The 25,240-nt window shown below is 39.8% G+C and overlaps 1 protein-coding gene across 6 annotated transcripts in view; it reads right to left on the reverse strand.

The window, feature by feature from the left end:
- Window positions 1-8,376: 8,376 nt before the first annotated feature.
- Window positions 8,377-25,240, reverse strand: part of LOC103036134 (probable phosphatase phospho1) — a 47,664-nt gene continuing 30,800 nt past the window's right edge. For 2 of the 6 annotated variants that reach the window (XR_007424444.1, XR_007424443.1), the window contains exons 3-5: window positions 17,665-17,737; window positions 16,833-17,510; window positions 15,006-15,704 (exon numbers count right to left, since the gene is read on the reverse strand). The gene's annotated coding sequence lies outside the window, so the exon portion shown is untranslated. The other 4 variants (XR_007424447.1, XR_007424446.1, XR_007424445.1 and 1 more) reach the window with 3 other exon arrangements.

Genomic DNA, 25,240 nt, shown 5'->3' on the forward strand with positions numbered 1-25,240 from the left:
CTGAGTATTTACAAGACCTCATCTCCTATTATGAACCACCGCGATTACTTAGATCTCAGGGTGCTGGTTTCTTAGTAGTTCTAAAAATTCAGAGGAGCTCTGCAGGAGGAAGAGCTTTCTCTTATAAAGCACCTCAACTCTGGAATAATCTCCCCCAATATGTTCGGGACTCAGACACAGTCTCAATCTTTAAGTCTAGACTGAAAACTTACTTGTTTAGTTTAGCTTTTGGAAATTAATGTTTTTTACCTTTAGATAAGGCTGCAGATTCAGGGGTTCATGGACAGAGGGAACTGTGGTAAACTGAGATGCTGGTGCTGTTGTTCTCCCACTGCACACGGTCACTCAGGTTTGTGGACGGTGGAGTGGGTGGATGCTGGTGTTTCAGGGTGCCTCCATGTCTATGTTACCTTCTGGCTCTCTGCCTTTAGTTAGGCTGTTTTATTCAGATCTGCCGGAGTCATTAGCCACACTCTGATAATGTTTTAATATTCTCCGTTTTACATAAATCCAGTCAAAACTAATTCTATCTCTCTGCCTTCCTCTGAGTTACTGACTGCCCACCTGTCTGACCCGATACCGATGTTGGACCCTCAGGCTCTCGCGTCTCCTGTCCGGCCAGACTGATGGAAGTTTCTGAAGTCAGCTCTTCTCCATCCACCACCCACCACAGATCAGCTGCTCATCGTCCATCTCACGCTCCACTACAGATTACACCCAAGCCATTAGTGGAGCTGCTATACTCCTGAATATATAAAACCTATGTGGATGTATAAAAGACTTTTTTAATTTTAATTTAAAAGCCTTTTGACCAGTGGTAGGATGGTCCCCCCTTAAATGTGAGTCTTGGTACTCCCAAGGTTTCTTCCTCCTCCTGCAGCTCTGAGGGAGTTTTTCCTTGCCTCCACGCTCACTGGGGGTTCTGTATTCTGTATTTTCTATGTCTAATGCTTTGCCTGATTCTTTGTCCTGTGATCATGTTACTGTAAAACTTGTTGGACAGGGTGACCTTGAATTCTTCTTTCTTTTTGTTGTCTGTTGGGCCCCCTGTCCAATTCTTCTTCACCTTCAGTTTCAACAGGATGATCAGGAGATGATGATGAAGAGAGCAGCGAAACTTCTTCCTGATGCACACGTGGTTGATCTGATTTTCCATAGACAGGTCTGGTGACACCCAAGTTGCCTTGTGTGGAATACACTTCCTCCAATGACCAGGTTGCTCGTTGCGCACAAGTCAGATGAGTCGCAAGAGTCTCTCCCCCCATTGTTTTTCATTTTGCCTAGCCACTGCTACCCCATTATCTCCTGATATCCTCTTTTGTTGCTGCTGATATTGGCGTTAAAGTCCTTGATGTTCCTCTTTGGCCTGTCTTGAATAATGGTTGACAGTTTGTTGCGAAAGTTATCCTTCTCGTCCTCTTCGCCCTCATTCGTTGGGGTGTAGCACTGAATTAGGTCCATGTTGATTCTCTTCATCTTTGTACAGAGAGAGGTTGTCACGATTCGTGGTCTGTGCACCTCCCAACCGATGAGCGCTCTTTCACATGGAAAGCATCAGGGCTACTCCCTCGGTGTGTGCAGCATCTTCTTGCTTGTACCCGAGGACAGCAGTAACTTGCCGGAAGTAAGTCGCTTCAGCCCTGAACCAGTCCATCTTGACTCGCTGATCTCTGCGGCCACTTCGCGCGGTCTTCCCGGTGTCGTACATGGTCCGGACATTCCATGGTGGTGGTCTGATGGCTTCTAGATCACTCTGGCTTTCACCGCCACAACGTCGTGCACCTTCCAACTGGAGGTCCATCTTCTCCCAGGTCTGCAATGTCTGTTGATGTGCTGTTTGCCATTTCTGTAGCTATCAGTTTTTTTAGAGGGTGGGGTAGCTAGCCCCACTCCAAACCTTCCTCCTTTTGCAGCCGGGCTTGGCACCATCCTTGGCGGAGTTCTGTAGTGTGTACTGCAACTAAAGCCCTTGTTTATTTTGTGAATGAGTGTGAAAAAAAGTTGTCCTGTGTTGTCTTCCAAATCCCACAAACAAACTTAGACTCTGACCCCACCAGCATTTGAACTCAAGTGTGTACTGCAGCTACAACCAGTGTTCTGTTGTGAATGTCAAATGTGTCTAAAACAAAACGAAAGAAAGAAAGAAAGAAAGAAAGAAAGTCAAGCAGCCGATGAGGAAACAATGCTCATCCTGTTCTGTCACATAGTCAAAGCAAAATTTTCAGGTAACAAGTAAGACATATTAAAGGGTCTGTAAATGGCTCCCATGCTGTCCAAAAAAATCCATTTTTGTTTTTTCCAATCATAAAGATTCATCAAGAATTATTTTGAAGAAGTTAAATGTTGGAGATCTTTCTTGGTTCCTATTCAGCAGGATACATTTCTTTGCTATATATTATACTCTTGGCATCCACTAGGCAGATACAGAGTCCATTGTTGAAGGTCTTTCTTGGTTCCTCCTCATCAGGATGCATTTCTTTGCTATATATTATACTCTTGGCATCCTCTAGGCTGTTCAAAACCTTAACAATTACATTGTGTGCTCCTTTCCAAAAGTATTTTAATCTTTGGCAGTTCCAGAAAACATGAATGACCGATCCAGTACAAGTTTTACAACGACTGACATCTGGGGGATATGTTTAAGTACATCCTGCTCAAGCGGACTGGCGTAAGATACATCCTGCACATAAATTTGGAGTTTAATTATCTTATTTTATGATAATGGTATAAAAACATTTTGATATCCACTGTTCGACACACTCCAGATCTTCTTGCCACACATTTTTGAGTCATGATAGGGAAGAAGTATTAATGTCCATTATGTTGTTATATATCAAAGAAATTTTCCCTTTCAGTTGTGTAGAAATTTCTAAAATTACTTCTATATTTGACAGCTCCCTACATAGTTGACCAAGGAATATCAAACTCTGTTCTCAGTTCTGTAAAGGATTTAAGGGAGTCTTTACAAAGCAGGTTCTACTTTGAGATTAGGGACTTTCCAATTAAGGTTGGAAGATCTGGATTGGCAGACAAGGGTGCTAAAATAGACATTTTGACAGACAGGCCAATGAACTTCTTTATATCACGTCACGAAGTTATTTATATTATTGATAAATTCTTGTCCAGTAAACAGATATGCGATTTTGTATTCAGCTTGTAATCGTTCCCTTTGCCTGAGCGACCCAGTAATATAGCTGAAAATCTGGGAGTGCCAGACCACTCTTCTCCTTTATTTTTAGAGCTATTTCGGGGTGTGGAGTTCCTCAAAATAAAGGAACTCATTATTTTGTTTATGGATTTAAAGAATGGATTATCCAGGCATTTTTTTCACACTGCCGGGATTGAACTCTCTAACTTAAGATATATGTGTAAAATGCACTAATACATTTCCTTTGTGATATTTCTGAGGCGTTTGGGTTCATTTGTGTTTTGAATTAGGTAAAGACATTTTCAGACATTTTAGGACGAGAAAAGCGTGTTGTGCATACTTTTGAGCACCTCTCGCACTCCATAAAGAAATAAACTTCTGTTGTTTTGAACTGAAAACTTTAAAGAAATTAGTTTTTAAGATCATTATTTCCACATTATTTCTGTGTAAGTTGCACTAACGTCTTATTTTCAACATTTCTTAAGTGTTGTGTATGCTGCTTTTGGACGTTTTAGGATGAGAAAAGCGTTTTGCACCTAGTTTTGACCTCCACTCGCATTCCTTAGACAGATAATCTGCTTCAAGCTCTGTTTTAAACGGAAAAATACTCTTTCCGTCAGAAATTTGTTTTTAGGATGTAACTCATGATATTTCTGTGTAAATCGCACTAACTTCTTGTTTTTAACAGTTCTTACATGTTGGAGTTCATTTGTTCGTTGAATGTGGTAAAGGCGTTTTGATGTTTTAGGAAGAGAAAAGCGTTTTCCGCATAGTTTTGAGCTCCTCTCGCACTCCTTAGAGAGATAAACTACTGCAAGTGTTGTTTTGAACTGAAAACTTTTCTTTTGATCAGAAATGAGTTGTTAAGACCTAACACATGATATTTCTGTGTAAATCGCACTAACATCTTGTTTTCAACAATTCTGTTGGGGTTCATTTGTTCGTTGAATGTGGTAGCAGGGTGCTTTTTGACGTTTTAGGATGAGAAAAGCGTTTTCTGCATAGTTTTGAGCTCCTCTCGCACTCCTTTGAGAGATGAACTACTGCAAGTGTTGTTTTGAACTGAAAACTTCTCTTTCGATCAGAAATGAGTTTTTAGGACCTAACACATGATTTTTCTGTGTACTATGCACTACCATCTTGTTTTTAACAGTTCATTAGTGTTTATGTTCATTTGTTCGTTGAATGTAGTAAATGCTGCTTTTTAACGTTTTAGGATGAGAAAAGCGTTTTCCGCATAGTTTTGAGCTCCTCTCGAGCTCCTTAGAGACATTATCTGCTTTAAGCTCTGTTATAAACGGAAAACTACTCTTTCCGTAAGAAATTAGTTTTTAGGATGTAACTCATGATATTTCTGTGTAAATCGCTCTAACATCTTGTTTTTAAAGGTTCTTACATGTTGGGGTTCATTTGTTCGTTGAATGAGGTAAAGTCTGCTTTTTGACGTTTTAGGATGAGAAAAGCGTTTTCCGCATAGTTTTGAGCTCCTCTCGCACTCCTTAGAGAGATAAACTACTGCAAGTGTTGTTTTGAACTGAAAACTTCTTTTTCGATCAGAAATGAGTTGTTAAGACCTAACACGTGATATTTCTGTGTAAATCGCACTAGCATCTTATTTTTGACAGTTCTTAAGTGTTTATGTTCATTCGTTTGTCGAATGTGGTAAATGCTGCTGTTAGAAACGGAAAATTTCTCTTTCGATCAGAAATGAGTTGTTAAGACCTAACACATGATATTTCTGTGTAAAACGCACTAACATCTTGTTTTTAACCATTCTTAAGTGTTGGGGTTCATTTGTTCGTTGAATGTGGTAAAGTCTGCTTTTTGACGTTTTAAGATGAGAAAAGCGTTTTCCGCATAGTTTTGAGCTCCTCTCGCACTCCTTCGATAGCTAAACTGCTGCAAGTGTTGTTTTGAACTGAAAACTTCTCTTTCGATCAGAAATGAGTTGTCAAGACCTATCACATGATATTTCTGTGTAAATCGCACTAACATCTTGTTTTTAACAGGTCTTAAGTGTTTATGTTCATTCGTTTGTCGAATGTGGTAAATGCTGCTGTTTGACGTTTTAGGATGAGATAAGCGTTTTCCGCTCAGTTTTGAGCTCTTCTCGCACTGCTATGAGAGATAAACTACTGCAAGTCTTATTTTAAAAAATAATACATCTCTTCTGATCAGAAATGAGTTTTTAAGACCTACCACATGATTTTTCTCTGTACAATTCACTACCATCTTGTATTCAACATTTCTTAAGTGTTTATGTTCTTTTGTTTGTTGAATGTAGCATATGCTACTTTTTCACTTTTTATGATGAGAAAAGCATTTTCCGCATAGTTTTGAGCTCCTCTCGAGCTCCTTAGAGACATTATCTGCTGTTATAAACGGAAAATTACTCTTTCTGTAAGAAATTAGGACCTAGCTCATGATATTTCTGTGTAAATCGCTCTAACATCTTGTTTTTAACAGTTCTTACATGTTGGGGTTCATTTGTTCGTTGAATGTGGTAAAGTCTGCTTTTTGACGTTTTAAGATGAGAAAAGCGTTTTCCGCATAGTTTTGTGCTCCTCTCGCACTCCTTAGAGAGATAAACTACTGCAAGTGTTGTTTAGAAATGAAAACTTCTCTTTCGATCAGAAATGAGTTGTGAAGACCTAACACATGATATTTCTGTGTAAATCGCACTAATATCTTGTTTTTATCAATTCTTAAGTGTTGGGGTTCATTTGTTCGTTGAATGTGGTAAATGCTGCTTTTGGACGCTTTAGGATGAGAAAGGCGTTTTGCACATAGTTTTGAGCTCCACTCGAACTCGTTAGACAGATAATTTGCTTTAAGCTCTGTATTAAACTGAAAACTACTCTTTCTGCCAGAAATGAGCTTTTAGGACCTAGCTCATGATATTTCTGTTTAAAACTCACTAATATCTTGTTTTTAACCATTCTTAAGTGTTGGGGTTCATTTGTTCGTTGAATGTGGTAGAGATGTGGTAGAGTGTCGAGAGAATGTGGTAGAATGTGGTAGAGTGGCGAGAGGAGTGCGAGCTCCTCTCGCACTCCTTAGAGAGACAAACTACTGCAAGTGTTGTTTTGAACTGAAAACTTCTTTTTCGATCAGAAATGAGTTGTTATACAATTCACTTTCCTGAAATTTCGCTTCACACTCCAGCTCAGCTGAGCTGTTGCCTATGAGCAACGTATTCTGGGTTCGATTCCTGGTGGGGTCTGATACTGAGTTTCTTTTTGGTATTTAGAAGACAATACAGGACTGTATTTTACAGAACAGGGATTTTATTTGCAACACACACTACAGGACAGAGTTTTACACACTGGTGAATAGTTAGAGTGCTGTGACCTAGTGGTGTAGTGGTTGGTTTGATGTCTCTGAACAAGATGTCTTGGCTTGAACTTCTAGTGGGGTCAGATACAGAGTTTCTTTGTGGGATTCCAAAGACACAACAAGTCAGTGTTTCAAACACACATACACAACAGAGCATGGATTTTAGATGCAGTACACACACTACAGGACAGATCTTTATACACTGGTGAATAACTGGATGCGTGTGACCTTGCTGTGTAGTGGTCGGGTTGTTGACTGTGTATGATGGTTTTGGTTTGATTCCTGGTGGGGAAAGATAGGGCAGTGTTTTACACACTGGTACGTAAAGAAGAAAGAGTTTTATACACTGGTAAATAACTAGTAGAGTGTGATCTTGTGGTGTAGTGTTTGACTTGTTGTTTCTGAACAAAATGGCTTGGGTTTGATTGATGGGGTCAGATATTAAGTTGCTTTATGGGATTTGGAAGACACTGTAGGAAAAGAATTTTAATTGCAGTACACAATACAAGGACACAGTTTTATACACTGTTGAATAACTGATACTGGGAGACCTTGTGGTGAAGTGGGGATGTTGCCTATGAACAAAGTGGCCTGGGTTCAATACAGGTCAGAGTTTTATACACTGGTGAGTAGCTGGAGTAGTGTGACCTAGTGGTGTTGTTGTTAGGTTGGTCCTATGAATAAGATGGCTAGGGTTTGATACCTGATGGGGTGAGAAACTGCCTTTTGTGCGGAATTTGGAAGACACTACAAGTCAGTTTTTAAACACCCGTACATAACAGAACAGGGATTTTACCTGCAGTACACACTTCATGACAGCGTTTTATACACTTGTAAATGACTGGTGCACTATGACCTTCTGGTATATTGGTTGGGTTGTTGCTTCTAAACAAGATGGTAAGGGTTTGATTCCTGCTTTGGTGAAATACTAAGTTTCTTTGTAGGATTTGGAAGACACTACAGTACACATTTTTACAAAACATGGATTTTAGCTGCAGTACACACTACAGGACAGAGTTTTTACATTGGTGAATAGTTGGAGGAGTGTGACCTAGTGGTATAGTGGTTAGGTTGATGCCTCTAAAAAAGATGGCTTGGGTTTGATTCCTGGTGACATTAGATAATGGCTTTCGGTAACAATTTTAATAATAGTAATATAGCATCAACTAATGATTAACAGCTTATGAACAAATCATTAATATACTGTTAACTAATGATTAACAGATGTGAACAAATCATTACTGTACTGGTATTTGAACACTAACAAATGTTTACACATATTCAAGTAGTAACTAGTGTAGGCATTAATAGTAATAACTAGTAGACGTTTACAAGAAATGTTTACAAATAACTTGTTCATCAGTATATAAACAATAATAAATTACTAGTTAATGAGAATTTGAAATCTAGTAAAGTTATACCACTAAAGTTCATGTTTTCATTGTTAGCATTAGTGTTTACAATCATTTTTATTTGCGAGGGAACGCAATGACATGTTCTTATTTTTTTCTATCAATGGCCCTTTAGGGGCTCCGTACAAGACAGCCTCAGCGATTATGGCAGGTTTGTTGTACAAGTTTAGAAAATTTGTGCAACCTTTGCAGCCACAAAATGAAATAAAATTTTTTATCTTTATGCGGCATACTTGGCGAGGAGCAAAGAAAGAATTTCATTGTATGAGGAAACTTGTTTCTTACTGTGCACATGACAATAAACTCTTTGAATCTTAAATCTTGAATTAAAAAGCAAGACATGCATTGACCACTATGCATGGTAAGAGAACTTGACAACTAAACGCATGCATTTATTATGTGCTTTTTTATACTTAATTTAAATAGAACAAGCTACATTTTAGCTAAAAACAAATACATTTTAATACATTACACTGCATTCCCTCGCAAAAAAAATTCGTTCAATCGCAAAAGTTTTGCGTTCCCTCGCAAACTGCGTTGCCTCTTGCATCAACTACAGAGTATGGACCAACTAATTGCATTTTACTTTGATCTTGGACTGAAATATAGAGATATATTATAAATTCTCAAAATCAAACATGATAATGGCATAATTGAGCGTAAACTGAAATGTTTACTGAGATCAGCAAGACTTTCTAGAAGAAAGGATTACTCCAGCCTGAACAGTGTACTTGGCTTTATACGAGCCCAACTTCAGAGCTCCGGACAACTTCATGGATACAGATGGATGTATGCTAAATGCAGACTAAATGGATATCGAGTGAGAAAAGAAGATGTCCGATTGATTCTAAAAGAGCTGGATCCCACAGGAGTCACGTATTTGTATTAATGGCTGTATAGATGGGTTTTCCAGGAAACTCGTGTGGCTTAATGCTTATACAACAAGTAGCGACCCTAGGCTGGTGGGAGGATATTACATTGAAGCTGTCCAGCGTTTGGGGGGCGGCCCAGCTATTGTGAGGGGGGACTTTGGAACAGAAAATGGACATGTGTGTGATTTTCAACGTTTCTTCAGGAGGAATCACCATGAAAGCACCGAGAGTTACCTGGATAGGGCAAGCACAGCTAACCAGAGAATAGAAAGTTGGTTGAGATTCTTGCGAAAAGAATGCCTGGAGTTTTGGATAGCTCTATTTGTAAACCTCAAGGACAGGGGTATCTTCGATGGAGGATTTTTGGAAAAAAGCCTGATTCAGTTTTGCTGCATGGGACTCATTCAGGTAAGCTGAGTGGAAAGAACATTTGCTGTGTATGTGTGAGTGTCAAAGAGAAAGATAATACATTTGTTTATAAACAATCAAGATGCAAATAACAGTAATGTATCAATGTTATGTGATTAAATTGTTTATTAAGAATTAATACTTCATTTTTCAGATGTTAAGTTTATGTGATAAACTATATGAATTTGATGTATGTATTTGTATTTGATGTGGATATCATTCAAAAACAGCATGGGCCTGCTCAATCTGATTAAGTTGATAATTGATGGTTTAAGCTGGTCTACAAGCGTTATCATCTTGACCAGCATGACCAAGTTGGTCGACCAGAAAGATCCTCAAGACCAACCTGGATAACCAGTGTTTCAATCACAGTGGCCCTCAAGGACCAGTCATTGATAGTTAAGGTGGTTTAGACTCGGCCCACCCACACTACATGATTTTTTAAAACGCAATCAGTGTTGAAAACGATTATCTTGTAGTGTGAGCCAGGCATAAGATTGTCCAAAGCTGGGCTTGAGTTGGATTTTTAACAGGGTATTGTTGTATGTTATATTATTATTATTATTGCTGCATCATGAAACCTAAATGTAATTATTTGACATTTTCTTTCATTTCTAAAACTTTTCTAGGATGAGTTGGATGACACTGCAGAAGTGTGGGATTCACACATCATTCGGCCATCAAAGAATGACAATGTTCCCAGTGGCCGGCCAAATGCAATGTATGCCTTGCCAGGGCTCTGTAGAACAACAGACTTCCTTACCCCAATTGAAGATGATGACATTCAAACATGCAAAACAGAATGCACCTTTCGTCAGTCAGTCCCATGTGACCCGGATGTGTATGACCTGTGCAACATTATTATGGCTGAATCCCAGCTGACCCTTCCAAGAGATGCTTATAAAGCTATTGATTTGTACATATTTTTAAGGAATTACATAAAAGCAACTCTGTAATCTGCATCATTGACATGGTTACTGTATTAACTGTCATGCAAGGTGCGCTGAAGCCACACTGTTTGAAGAATTAAGCACAGAATGTGAAAAAAGGTATGAAAATGTTTGTACAAAATATTGGACACTGTACATTTGTGGGCATAATATGCACATTTTACTGATACTTACCAGAATTAAAAATAATAATGGACCAATTAATGGGTCTGCTGGGACTATGCACAAAGAGGCACAAATGTCAGAGGAGTCCCTTAAGAACATTTATTACCTGTTCCTGAGTTCCAGAAGATAAACAAGATGTCCTCACATAGTCTAACCTGAATCTAAAGTGTACAGCACTTTAGCATATTTACAGCATATTGCAATATTCTAATGCTGTGTAAATCATGTAAGATAGACTACCTATAAAACTGTAGTGTATTAATTTTTTTTAGTCCTATACATTTGTAACCATTTGCCTAGAGTGAAGACTATTTTAAATTCTTAATTCAACATAAAGAACAAACATAATTTTACATGTAAGAAAATATATATTTTTTTCAACCAAGAATGAAACATTCAGAAAATTGTCAGTTATTGTGTACTAGAATGTGCAGAATTGTGTGTGTATGAGATGAGTTAACCTCATTAGAACATTAACAACATGGAATTTGACTAGGGGCACCCAGACTTTTTAATACAACTGTATGCATGTGTAATGCTGAAGGAGGGCACAACAGACTGGATATTAATGGTAATGGCTGAGCTGTAAACTAACTGTTTGTGTGTCTCTTTAGTTTGCTTTTGTGTAATATACTTTTAGGCCAATAAATGAGATGTTCTTTCCCTGTGGGTGTGTGTTTACATTACCATTTTACATTGAATATTAAATTGGTATTGAAGATTAATTTAAGAAAATCAATAAAAATAATCAAAAATATTTTCACAACATGTACATAGTAAAGCCACATAAAAAAATTGGCTGCATTTTGTTGTCAGACAAAATGTTTTAAAGCAGCATTCCTGCATTAAATAAAAGCTAATTTCTGTTAAACATTTTTTCTGAACAAAATGCTAGTTTAAAACAACAGCAAACCAGTACATGAAAAGGGAAACTATATATAACACAAATTTAATTAAAGATTCTAAATTAACACCATTTAATTTAAGGTACATGAACTGACTGTACAAACTGCATAGTACCTAGAAGACCTGAATATTCACATTTTAAAACAGAACAGTGAAATGTAAGACTGCAAGAACAATGTTTTGAAGTGCATTAAGATACTAACAAATTTGAATATTTAAAACAACTGTATACCAAATGTCCACAAGGTGGCAGGCAACATACAAATCATAGGCTGAAAAAAAATAAAACCCAGTACCAGTAGCTTCTTTTTCAATTCATACATTTTTCTTCAAGTTATAAAATGGAATTGATTTAATGTCTTACAGACATTTTATGGACACTCATTTTAAGTGAGTCATGCTGCAACATTCACTAGAGATCAAAATTAGAGAACAATTTATGAACACTTGATTTTTTCACAAATAGTGTAGTCTTCATTGCTCAACATTTGAAGGATGTTTTGTTGTGGCTTTACCATGCAACGAGAATAGTATTTTGTAAAATAACCAAGGCACTTTAACAAAAAAAACCTTTATTTTGCAGAAAGCACAATGATCAAAATTAGAGAACAACAATCTGGTTCTGTATTATGTATATTCTATGTTTAATGTTTTACCTGATTCTTTGTCCTGTAATCATGTTTCTGTAAAGCTGCTTTGTGCCAACACCAGTTGTAAAAAGCGCTATACAAATACATTTGATTTGATTTGAACAATGCCTATAGCAACAAGAAAGATTACAGCATTTTTTTCTGAAGGTTACAACAGTCAACAGTTAGTAGGAAGTGTACAGTCCGTTGCTTTGAATGACTTCAGCACATCTGTGGCCACAGGACATTACTAGTCTCTCACACTGCTCTGGTGTGATTCTGGTCCACTCTTCTTTCAGTCTCTTCCACAGTTTGGTGACAGTAGTGGGTTTCTTGGCCATAACTTTGTCACCAAGGATTTTCCAAAGGTTTTCTATTGGGTTTAGATCAGGAATCTGGGCTGGCCATTTCACTATTTCAATATTTTCAGTTTAAAGGTACTGCTTTACCCGTTTTGCTGTGTGGCAAAACTGCTGGCTGATGGGAAGGAACTGCATGTCGAAAAAGGTTCTGATAAACATTTGCATTCACTCTGCCATGTAGCTGTATAAGTGGCCCAACTCCTGTTGCTGAAAACATTCCCCAAACCATGACACTTCCTCCTCCACCTTTCACTGACTTCTTTACACACTTTGGGTTCAGTCTTTCCCCAGTCTGACGACGAACATAATGTTTCCCATCAGACCCAAATAAATTAAACTTACTTTCATCACTAAAGTGAACTTTGGACCACTTCTCCTCTGTCCACACAACATGTTCTTCAGCAAAGGCCAGGTCTTTGATTCTTTCTGCTAATGAGGGGTTTGGTCACTACAGAGTGGGCTTTCAGTCCAACTGCTCTTCAACATCGAGACACTGTATGTCGAGACAGATCCTTGCCCTGTTCAATGCTGAACTGGCGAGCAATTCCAGTTGCTGTGTTGAATCGATTGCTCATTGAGATTCTCCGTACTATCCTGTCCTCTCTTGCATTTGTCTTTCGTGGGCGACCAGCCTTCTTGTGGGACTTGAATGAGTTTGTAGTGTTGTAAAGATGCAACATTCTAGAAATCACAAATTTGGAACGACCCACTTCTCTTGCTATGGCAGATATGGTCATTCCTTTGGCCTTCATCTGGACAACCTGCTGCCGGAGGGTTTCAGTTACTTTAGAACGGCTGGCCATCTTGCAAAGTCTGTGAAAACTGGAGTTAAATAGGGTTTGTCAGATAATTATGGAAATTAGCACCAGGTGCCAGATTGACACCAGGAACTGGGAGGTATCTGAAAGTGTTCTCTAATTTTGATCAGTGTTCTTTTTTAAATATCTATTTTTTATATTTATATTGTGCTTGATAATATACATAACTTGTGAAATATGTTTAAAATATTACTATTTTACTCCTCTTTGGAACATTTTAAATAGGGCTATGCAGTGAGTTTAATATTTAGGAAATTATATGTTGTTCTCTAATTTTGATCTCTAGTGTACATACACTGTATCATCTCTGTAGTACTGTAAGTCTAACATTTGTGTGCTTGCACAAAAACAGTAACTTGACTGAAGCCTGTTAGGTTATTAAACTGAATCAACAATTAGAGTATGTCCATGGAAAAGAAGTCACCAGATAGGACATTATCGAACTGTGCGAAATTCTGGATAAGAGCTATATGTGTATGGAATTTCAAGGACAGCTCCGCAAGTATAAGCAACAGGCCTTCTGCTCAAGCCAGTTACAGCATTGAAACTTACTTCAATTTTTTCTGTGCAGACTGCAGATGAACCAGTGCAAAAACGCAAGAACATCTCTAGTTTGCGCTGCTCTGCATTTCTGATGTAGCGCTGCAAGTGATTAAAGGTTGTTTGCTCCTTCTGAGATTCTGAGAATCACAGAGGATGTTTGTAGCATTTCAACCACTCTTTTGTTTGTTGGCCTTTTGGATTCATACAAAGACAGCACACTCCCTTTGTCTGAGAGATTCAACTGTAATTTGCTAAGACGGTGAGAGAAACAGTCAATTACATATTTAGGCTCTTGAAGAATGGCTTTATGTGCCATTGTCTCAAGGGCAACCTGTGTGTTTCCTTGGCAAGGCAGGTTGTGTGACCCCATCCTTATCAAGCAAGTCCTCCTTGTCTTCATCATCCATTGTGCCTTAAAGTGCCTTTTCAACAGACGACCGCTCGCCAGCAGACAGATTGTTAAAAAAAGAGGACATCAGGACTTCTTCATCCACTGCATCAATACCGAGTACGCAGGCTAAAATGAAAGCTTTGGAAAGTCTCACTGGAATTATACCATGATCAATGTATCCTTTTGCCCAGATTCTTCCAACTGCTTGCCACTGTGCTTCAAAGAAATCAGGTCTCAATCTTTGAATCAATTGCTGTCCATAAATATGGCTAAAAGGTCATCCACTACTTTAACCCTCCGTATTTGTGCATACTGTTTTTGTCTTGGACTGGGTGATTCTTCTAGTGGTGGGGGTAAATGAAACTCATCTTGTCGGTCAGCCACTTCTAAATTGTGCTGAATGAAACACAAAAAAGAGACCTTTCAATGAAGCCCATAATTCAAAGACAATTATTCCAAAACTAAGTACTGTAATGTGTTCTGCATGATTTCAAAATATGTGTTCCATTGTCTTAAAAACAGCATCAGTCCAGTCAGGTAAGCATTATATCTCTTGAGATCTTTTTCTTTCAAGCCTCTCTTACATGAACTGAAGGCATGTTTCAGTATGTTGTTTCACAAGATCTGGGATTAAGGTCTGGTACTGCACTCAAACTGTTTCGTAAATTTGAAAAAAGTATGAAAAAGTATTAAGCTTGAACTTTGGAAAATACAAAAATATATTCAAAATAAAAATTAGTTTAATTTTTTTTTTTATTATTGTCATTTTGTGTATTTTGATATTTGAGATCTTATATACTACAGGTGTAGTTTTTTTTTTACATGTTTTTTTCCACAGTTTCAATTTATATTTTTTCCACTTTTAGATCGGCTCCATTTATTTGCATACTTTTTTTTTTTTTTTTTTCAAAGTTCAAGCTTAATACTTAAACTTTATTTTCCATACTTTTTTTTTAATTAACAAAACTTTTCGGCCTGAATTGGCTCCATATAATATCAGCATAAAGAAACACAGATCTCAATAGAAAAGCGCTATATAAAAATAAAGTATTATTATTATCAATCATGTTAACTTGAAATGTCAAATTAAGATTAGCCTAAAAAAAACCCACACGTGTTATCTGTGTAACACCTTAGCCCATGTCTGCCTTGTGTTTCTCCCTCATTTGGTCTCTTGTGCTCCTGCCCCTCTGTTTACCTGTCATGTTTCCCAGCCATGTGCTACTGTTGTGTTTTGGTCCTGTCTCCGCCCTAGCCCCACCCTGTCATCAGTGATTTGTAACCTCACCCCCTCTTGATTGATCCTCAGGTGTTTCCAGTTTCCTGTTCCCTCCTCATGTATATAAGCCCCTTTGTTTCAAGCCTTCTTTGTCTAGTCTTTTGTGTGATACCTTGCTGCGTGTCTGTCAGGTTGGTTTTTGTTTCTAGAGTTACTGGTTTCTTAGTCTTGATTATACTTTAATCTCATCTTTGTTATTTTAGTTATTTCAGTCTTGTGTTTTTGTCTTGCGTTTACCCGTGTTTATTTTCTGTTTATATTCAGTGAAACTTTGGTTTATTTTGTTTGTTTGTTAGTTTGTTTTAGTTTGTTTAATTAATAAAGTAATTATTCTGCACTTACGTCCATCCCCTCACTTTCGTAACAATCTGATTCACCAGAACATGTTGGAAGTTCTCAGCATTTACTGGGTGTATTGATGATGGTTGCAGATGGTCATGTCCAGCAGCTGTTGCTACATTAGAAACTTAATTTGGCTCTGCATCCTGTAAGGTCAAATAAATGAAACAAGTAAATCTATTCTACAAAATTACTGGACAAACTAAACCAACAAATCAATCCAATCAACTGGTGCATATATTTGTCATATTAAAAATGGATACACCGCAACAGAATAAAGAAACAGAACATGTAATGTCTAATGCTTCTTCATTATTCTTGTTCTTTTTGTTGCTAAACAACCTATATATTTGGCCACCTAGAGCGACCAACCAGTAGAATCTGAATGCATACTTATAATACAAACTACTTAGTGAGTTATGAACGGGTCAGAAACTGCTAAGTTACAATAAAGTGGAAGTACTATTACGAAGTTAGTACGTTATAAAAGGTTTTGTGGAACGGTTAAAATTTAAAGAATATTCTTATATATTAGGTTACAAAGTACTGGGAAATACACCCCATATCTTCTAATTGCATTCAACAAGCAAAAAGTTCACTGAAAAGATATCTGTTGCCTTTTACCGTATTCACATATGTAAGCATTTAAACTGTATTACTGCTAAAACCACGGTCACTGCTAGGACAAATAGGTTTAAATCACTTGTAGGCTGCTAAATATTCTGCAATATATTGCACATATTTAGTATAAAAGATGAGGATAAATGAATGGGGATTGAATCAAGATTGGACATTACAGTCCCTGAAGAAATTAAGCGTGAATTCCTAATATGCTATGTCATCTCAGTCATGTGTGATAGATTAATTTTGCATAAAATTTATTTGCATTATTATTAGAGCTGTGGCCCAAAGTGTGGGGTCAGAAAACGGCTAAGTTACAAAAAAGGACAAATACAGGGCCTTCTCAAAAAATTAGAATATCATTGAAAAGTTACTTTATTTCAGTAATTCAGTTCAAAATGTGAAACTCATATATTATATAGATGTATTACACACAGAGTGATCTATTTTAAGCGTTTATTTCTTTTATTGTTGATGATTATGGCTTACAGCCAATGAAACAGAAGGTCATGTCCAGCAGCTGTTGCCACATCAGAAACGTCATTTGGCTCTGCATCATGTAAGGTCAAATAAAATAAACAAGTAAATCTGTTTTACAAAATAACTGGACAAACTAAACCAACAGTTAGGTCATTGTTTTTCATAATTATTACCTGTGTAAGATCAACGTCATTATACTCCAAATTCCATTCAATTGTCGAATCAAGATCAGCACTATCGGAATGATGTTTTCCTATGTTAAATAGGAAATAGGAAAGTCTTCCTGTATTACAATAATTTCATGTGACTTTTCTTGTGCCTGAATGGAGAACCCATGTATTTCATAGCCTGTAGCTGTGTCCTGGAGCTCACTTGAGGACTGCATCACACCAATTACATTCAGAAATTCTTTGGCATGGGATGAAATGTGCATTGCATCAGCATCTTGAAAGCCCTGGGTGGTGTGGTGGACTGCATAACTTCTTCCTTCAGCTGGTGTTGAACTTGTAGAAGGCCCTGGTATTGTGTAATCTACATCCTCAAAGTCTGCAGCACTTTTTTTTAAATGAAGCCACCCAATTTCAAGTCTTCTGGAGTTTTTTTGTGCAGAGTTATTATTGCCATTGCATCTAGTTGTGTGGCAGCCAAACATGACTGAAGGTGTTTTGGGGCTCCCTTTGTTCCTGTTTTTCTTGTTTCAATTTTGTGTCTCAGATTTTGTAAAGCAGATTCTCTGTTAACACTTCCTTTTTTTGATGACAAAATGACATGACAGCCAGCCGATCACCATATGATGTGATATATTTCGTCATTTCTTCATCAGTCATGACGAGGAGGACAGACCTGTCAATCTATAAATACAAATTAAAAACATGATCAGTTTGGCCTCATTTAGACATTTTTTGCTAAGAAGAATTTATGGCAATGAATACTGATCAGTTTTGTACACATTTTCTGGTCTTGTCAATTTCTTAATTTTACTGCATAGCAACAAAATAAGTGCACCTTATCCATTTTAATTTGTCCTCCTCAGAAACTTCTCTGGACCTTAGGAAACTTTCAAGCTCCTCCTCCATGTCTAGGTCAAGATATAATATGATTAATATCAAAATAATTTTAGCTTCATGCTCATTCCATTCCATACCCCTTGTGACACTGCCCATTACTCTGAAAAGGATCAGTTTAACCTATCAGTTTAACATATCAGACAACATATCTGATTGTATTTTGTGTGTGCCTAAATATGCAGGTGTTCCGTCGAGATATGCTATCCATCGATGCATGCTTCCTAAAGGTGTTCCTATTGTGGTGTAATTTATTATTTGTAATAATTATTAATTGTGTAGGCCCCTTAGGACTCATATTTACTTATGGAATATATCTGGTCCATGTCCTTTTTGATACTATTTTTATTTATTTTTTAATTTTTTAATATTTATTTTTTTTAATTAAATTTTTATTTAAATTTTTATTTTTATTTTATTATACTATTTTTTATTTAAGCTCATGATACTATTTTTAGGTCATCAACAGTCATTTTTCAGAATTTGTGCACCCTTTTATTTCAATTTTAAATCTAATCAAAAACATATATATATATATATATATATATATATATATATATATATACGCAATAAAATATATATATATATATATATATATATATATATATATATATATATATACACTTCAGTGTCAACAAAGATAGTGTCAGGGCCAGACAGGAATGAGACTGGTGCAGATACAATAAAATAACTTTTATTAAAGTTATAGAGTAGACAGGGGTAGTCAACAGAAACAGGGTCAGTACCAAAAATGCACAGTGTAGAGAAACCATACCATAACCGGAGGACAGTCCAGAGTTCATACACGGGTAGGCAGTATCACAGGGTAGGCAAAAATCCAGAGTACAATAAACAGTCCAGGTCATACACGGTAATCCAACACAAGGGAGCAGGCAAAAATCAAAGTCGGTAGAAAACAAAAACAAGATCATACACGGAAGATAGCAAGGGCAAGAGAAACGCTTTGTATTGTAGGATTTACCAAACAGATACTCGGCGAGGTGTGAGTGTGAGCATGGTCCTTAAATACACAGAGTAATCAGTACTCGGGACTTCCTGGTGGCGTCATGTGACGTGTCATGTGATCGGGAGTGTGTGTTGTGTCATGGAGTGGTGCGTTCTGGGTATTGTAGTTGTTACTGTGAGAATCGCAGATAGAGCTGGATGTGGGAGACACAGACGTGCTTTCAGCACCAGACATGACAGTACCCTCCCCCTGAGGGACCGGAGCGGAGGCAGATCGGGGCCGACCCCGGCGACGACCACCCGGCGGACAGGGAGTACCAGCGGGAGGTGCAGGTGTCGGAGCGGAGGTGCCAGACAGACGGGGCTCACCCGAGCGAGAAACCCGACGAGTTGGAGCAGAGGAGGTCGGAGGACGCTTGGGACGTCCACGGGGCCTAGGAGCAGGCTTACCAGGAAAACGAGCATGAAACTCCACGAGCAAGGCAGGGTCCAGCACGTCTTTGGCAGCCACCCAACAACGCTCCTCCGGACCATACCCCTCCCAATCGATAAGGTATTGGAGTACACCCCCACGTCTGCGTGAATCCAGCACCTCCCGGACAGCATACGTGGACGACCCCTCCCCCTCCACAGCCGCGGGTGGAACATCATCCGGTGCAGCGTCAGCGAGCGGACCCGGGACCATAGGCTTGAGGAGAGATACATGAAAAGAATTATTAATACGATACTGAGGGGGTAACTCCACCTTGTAAGTAACTTCATTAATACGTGACAAAATCTTAAGAGGACCAATAAACTTAGGCAGGAGTTTTCTACAACTACCCTCAAACCTAAAGTCCCGGGTAGAAAGCCACACCCGATCTCCTGGTTGGTAGTCTGGGCTGTCACCACGGTGCTTGTCAGCACGCTCCTTGTACACGCGCAGTACCTCAGAGACTTTACGATGCGTGTCTTCCCACACCTGCTCACTGCGCTTCATCCATTCATCCACAGCCGGCACATCAGTGGACACCGCTGTCCAAGGAGCTAGAGGAGGCTGAAAACCCAGAACACACTGAAAGGGGGTGAGGCCAGAGGTAGTGTTAACTAGGGAGTTTTGGGCAATTTCAGCCCAGACGAGGTATTGTGACCAATCAGTGGGATGTTTGAAGCAGTATGTGCGGAGGAATTTCCCGAGTTCCTGATTAACCCTCTCACATTGACCATTACATGTAGGGTGGAACCCAGAAGTGAGACTGACATGTACACCGAGATGTTCAAAAAATGCCTTCCACACACGAGAGGTAAATTGAGGACCACGGTCAGACAAAATATCTTCGGGAATACCAAAGTGTCTAAATACATGCATATAAATAGCTTGAGCAGTTTGGAAGGCAGTAGGCAGAGCTGGGAATGGAATAAATTTAACCCCTCTAGAGAAACGATCAACAACAGTGAGAACTGTAGTATAACCCTCAGATACAGGCAGATCAGTAACAAAATCAACAGCAATATGCGACCAAGGTCTCTCAGGTACAGGGAGAGGTAGTAGCTTACCGGCTGGAAGGGTTTTAGGCGTTTTACATTGCGCACAGACAGAGCAGGAGGTAACGAATGAGTGAACATCAGCACGCATAGAATCCCACCAGTAACGGGCAGAGAGTAATTGTAACGTGCGTGTGACACCAGGATGACCAGAAGTTAAAACGGATTGAGCCCAGGTGATGAGCCTGTCTCGAAACTGGACGGGTACGAACGTTTTACCCTGAGGACAGTCCTCAGAATTGGGCTGATTAGCGTTACTTTGGCGAATCTGATCGTCTAACTCCCATTGAATGGCTGCTATCTGAACAGAGGGAGGAAGAATGCGTTCAGCCTCCTGGGGCTGGGATGCGCTGTCCACAGTGCTGTAAACCCTGGACAGCGCATCAGCTTTAGTATTACGGTTTCCAGGACGGAACGAGATCGAGAAGTTAAATCGAGAGAAAAAAAGAGACCAACGTGCTTGTCTCGGATTAAGTCGTTTAGCCATGCGGAGGTATTCCAAATTCTTGTGATCAGTATACACAGTAAACGGATGAACGGACCCCTCCAGCCAGTGACGCCATTCTTCTAGAGCTAATTTCACAGCAAGAAGTTCCCTATCCCCTATCCCATAGTTACGCTCCGCAGGGGAAAGCTTGCGTGAGAAGAAGGCTACAGGAAACAATTTGGGTGGCGACCCACTACGCTGAGAGAGAACCGCGCCAACACCCGATTCGGAAGCGTCCACTTCCACTACGAAGGGAAACTCGGGATTAGGGTGCCTAAGTACAGGGGCTGAAGTGAACGCAGCTTTCAGCTCACTGAAAGCGCGATCCGCTTCGGTTGACCACTTCAGGATTTTAGCAGCCCCCTTAGTGAGAGCAGTAAGGGGCGCAGCAATGGAGCTAAAGTTACAGATGAACCGCCTATAAAAATTAGCGAAGCCAAGGAATCGCTGGAGTTCTTTAATGGTCTGGGGCACAGGCCAATTAGTAACGGCAGTTACTTTCTCATCGTCCATAAGGACACCGGAGGAACTGATAACATAGCCGAGAAATGTGACCCTTTGAGTGTGGAACTCACATTTCTCGGCTTTGGCAAACAGGCTATGTTCTCTCAAGCGCTGGAGAACTTGGCGGACATGCTGGATGTGTGTGTGAAGATCTGGGGAGTAGATAAGGATGTCGTCTATAAAAAGGACAACGGAGTGATTAATTAAATCGCGGAATATGTCATTCATAAACGACTGGAAGATGGCTGGGGCGTTAGCGAGACCGTAACTCATGACCAGGTATTCATAATGGCCGTTGGTGGTGGAAAACGCTGTTTTCCATTCATCACCTTCCCTGATGCGAATGAGGTTATAAGCACTACGGAGATCGAGTTTGGTGAAGTACACGGCATTACGTAACTGTTCTAGAGCTGCTGGGATTAACGGGAGCGGGTAAGCGAACTTTTTGGTAATGTCGTTTAAGCCTCTGTAATCTATGCAGGGTCTCAAACCCCCATCCTTCTTCTTCACGAAGAAGAAACCGGAACCAACAGGGGATTTGGATGGGCGAATGAAACCCTGCGCAAGAGCTTCACTAACATACTCTTCCATAGCCTTCTCCTCATCACGAGACAATGGGTACACACGAGCCTTGGGCAGTACAGAACCCTCTATTAAATCAATAGAGCAATCATAGGGGCGATGCGGAGGTAACTCGGTAGCTTTAGCTTTACTAAACACATCAGAAAAATCATAGTACTCGGAGGGAATAGCAGGGGTATCTACAGAATTAGGGCTTTCAACAGAGGTAGATTGCAAAGAGAGTGAATTTAAAGATAAACAGTTCTCACGACAGAAAGGAGACCAGGCAGTGATGTCTCCCAGGCTCCATGAAATGACGGGGTCGTGTGTCTTTAGCCATGGCGCTCCCAAAACCAGTGGATGTTCCGTGCGTGGGAGCACATAGAGAGAGAGCTGTTCCACATGTAGAGCGCTGGCTTGAAGGGTGAGAGGAAGAGTCTGCAGGGTCACAGGTTTGGAGCGTACAGTCTTTCCATCGATGGCATGGATGGAGATCGACTTGGGGAGAACTTTCGTGGGTATGGCGTGCTCCTCCACCAGGTCCAGGCTGATAAAGTTCCCCTCCGACCCAGAATCTACAAGCGCTGAGACACAAAACACATCCGTTGGAGTGGTAATAATAACAGGCAACATGAAACATTTTTCTTTAAGTTCAGAAACTGGGGTACATACCACGTTAGCGCGTGGAGTACTCTCCACGCGCTGTCCCAGAGCAGACGCTTGAGCAGAATTGGGCCGGAGTTCACAGTTAGCCCTCAGATGACCTGAACCACCACAATAGAGGCACAGGTGAAGGCGCATGCGACGCTGCCTCTCAGCGACGGATAGTCTGGATCGTGTGATATCCATGGGTTCAGAGATGGGTGCAGGCGCAAATTCCGGAACTGGATTCCCGGACTGGAGTAGTGCAGGGCGAACCGCAGGAGTGTGGCTAACAGCTTTGGGCTTACGGGAAAGGAGCTGATCCAAACGGATAGACAGAGCGATCAGCTGATCCAGGGTGAGTGAGTCGTCCTTGCATGCAAGTTCTCTTTGAATCTCGGGGTTAAGTCCGTGTCGAAACATGGAGATGAGAGCAGGGTCGTTCCAACCGCTGCTAGCAGCTAACGTACGGAACTCCAGCGCAAAGGCTGCCACAGATAGTTTACCTTGCTTCAAGGTAATCAGAAGCTCTCCACTAGATTGCCCATAGCGTGTATGATCAAAAACGCTGCGAAAAATAGACAAAAAAGTGTCGTAGCTGGATTCAGAAATGTTCTCCCAAATAGCTGTAGCCCAGTCCAAAGCCTTGCCAGACAACCGAGAAATTATAAACCCGATTTTAGCTTTATCAGAAGCAGGAGGTGAGTTGCTGAAAAACACGGAGCACTGGAGCAGAAATCCATTACACTTCTCAGTGTTACCGTCATAGACTTCGGGTTTACACACAGTGAAAAAGGGAATAGTGGTTTTGTTAGGGCTGGCTACAGGACTAACCACTGGGCTAGGGTTCTGGGGTGACAAACCCCGGAGGTGACTCATAATCTCGGCTAGCTGCTGCTGTTGGTTAACCTGGTAGCGTGCTAGCTCGTCAACAGCTTGAGTCACACCAGCGAGTGTTTGCTGGTGCTGACCTAAAAGCCGACCCTGGTTAGCCAAACCAGACTTAATAGACTCTGTATCCGCAGTCTCTGTCATTACGGCCGAGTATCTTGTCAGGGCCAGACAGGAATGAGACTGGTGCAGATACAATAAAATAACTTTTATTAAAGTTATAGAGTAGACAGGGGTAGTCAACAGAAACAGGGTCAGTACCAAAAATGCACAGTGTAGAGAAACCATACCATAACCGGAGGACAGTCCAGAGTTCATACACGGGTAGGCAGTATCACAGGGTAGGCAAAAATCCAGAGTACAATAAACAGTCCAGGTCATACACGGTAATCCAACACAAGGGAGCAGGCAAAAATCAAAGTCGGTAGAAAACAAAAACAAGATCATACACGGAAGATAGCAAGGGCAAGAGAAACGCTTTGTATTGTAGGATTTACCAAACAGATACTCGGCGAGGTGTGAGTGTGAGCATGGTCCTTGAATACACAGAGTAATCAGTACTCGGGACTTCCTGGTGGCGTCATGTGACGTGTCATGTGATCGGGAGTGTGTGTTGTGTCATGGAGTGGTGCGTTCTGGGTATTGTAGTTGTTACTGTGAGAATCGCAGATAGAGCTGGATGTGGGAGACACAGACGTGCTTTCAGCACCAGACATGACAGATAGACCTATCAGATTCTGATAATCTAATTGTAGTTTATAAAAGGTTCACATTTGGTTATTTTAGATTTCTTGTAAACCTGTCTTAAAATGTAAGGGATTGACATGTATGGGGTAATCCAGGTCCAGAAATTAAAAATCCATCCCAGGGATTAGGTCCAGTTAGCTCCAGAGCCAGCTAGGTAATGGGAGCAAAATCCTGGGATGGATTTTTACTTTTTGAACCTAGATTACCCACCTTTAAACCTAAACTCATAAAAACAAGCTCTCCAAACGAACTTACAACCCTGAATCCATAGCCTAGCAAGCAAACCTCTGTATGTCTTGGCATGTACCAAGCCATGGCAAACATTTAAAATTCACCATTAGTGCATTACTAGGTTACTACAATATCTTTATAATATTTTAAATATATACACTAGGGTAGCACGGTTTGACGTGGTAGCACAACTCAACACAATACCGGCTATTTTCAGCAAATGTTTTCGGAGAAACGGAAAGATCAGGAATTTTGAGAAAATACAGTTAATGTAGTTTGTTCTCTGTTCCTCCATCGTGTGGATAATGCAATTTGGGAGAGGTTAGGACTTTGTTTTTGAGCAAGAGAACGGTTGAAACGCGAATATCTACTGAATTTCGAATATCAAACTACATTTATCAAGCTTAAAAAATAAAAGTTGTTTGAATAATTTGGTTGCATTTACGGAGCACGATTGTTTCCTATATTAAGAATTGTATGAATATTTCAATCGGTCCAAGCGAATACCATGAGGACAAAGCGAGCGAGCCAAGAAGCGTCCATATGAAGGACATCTACAGTCAAGCACTCCAGGTAGGCATGGAAGTGATAGTATTTGATGTAGTTTAGATAGAAAGTGAAGCTATTATCTGGTGTCTGCTAGGTTGCTAACTAACTAGTTGACTAACTGACCTAGGTTAGCAGTCTAACGTGCTAAACTAGCAGTTATCTAGGTTAACTAACTAGTTAACTAAGTAACTAACCTAGGTTAACTGTCTAGCTTGCTAAAATAGGAGTTATCAAGGTTAACTAACTAGTTAACTAAGTAACTAACCTAGGTTAACTGTCTAGCTTGCTAAAATAGGAGTTAGCTAGGTTAACAAACTAGTTAACTAAGCAACTAACCTAGGTTAGCTGTCTAGTTTGCTAAAATAGGAGTAAGCTAGGTTAACTAACACGTTAACTAAGTAACGTTAACTAACCT

Source organism: Astyanax mexicanus, chromosome 15, assembly GCF_023375975.1.
Source record: "Astyanax mexicanus isolate ESR-SI-001 chromosome 15, AstMex3_surface, whole genome shotgun sequence".
Classification (NCBI taxonomy): domain Eukaryota; kingdom Metazoa; phylum Chordata; class Actinopteri; order Characiformes; family Acestrorhamphidae; genus Astyanax; species Astyanax mexicanus.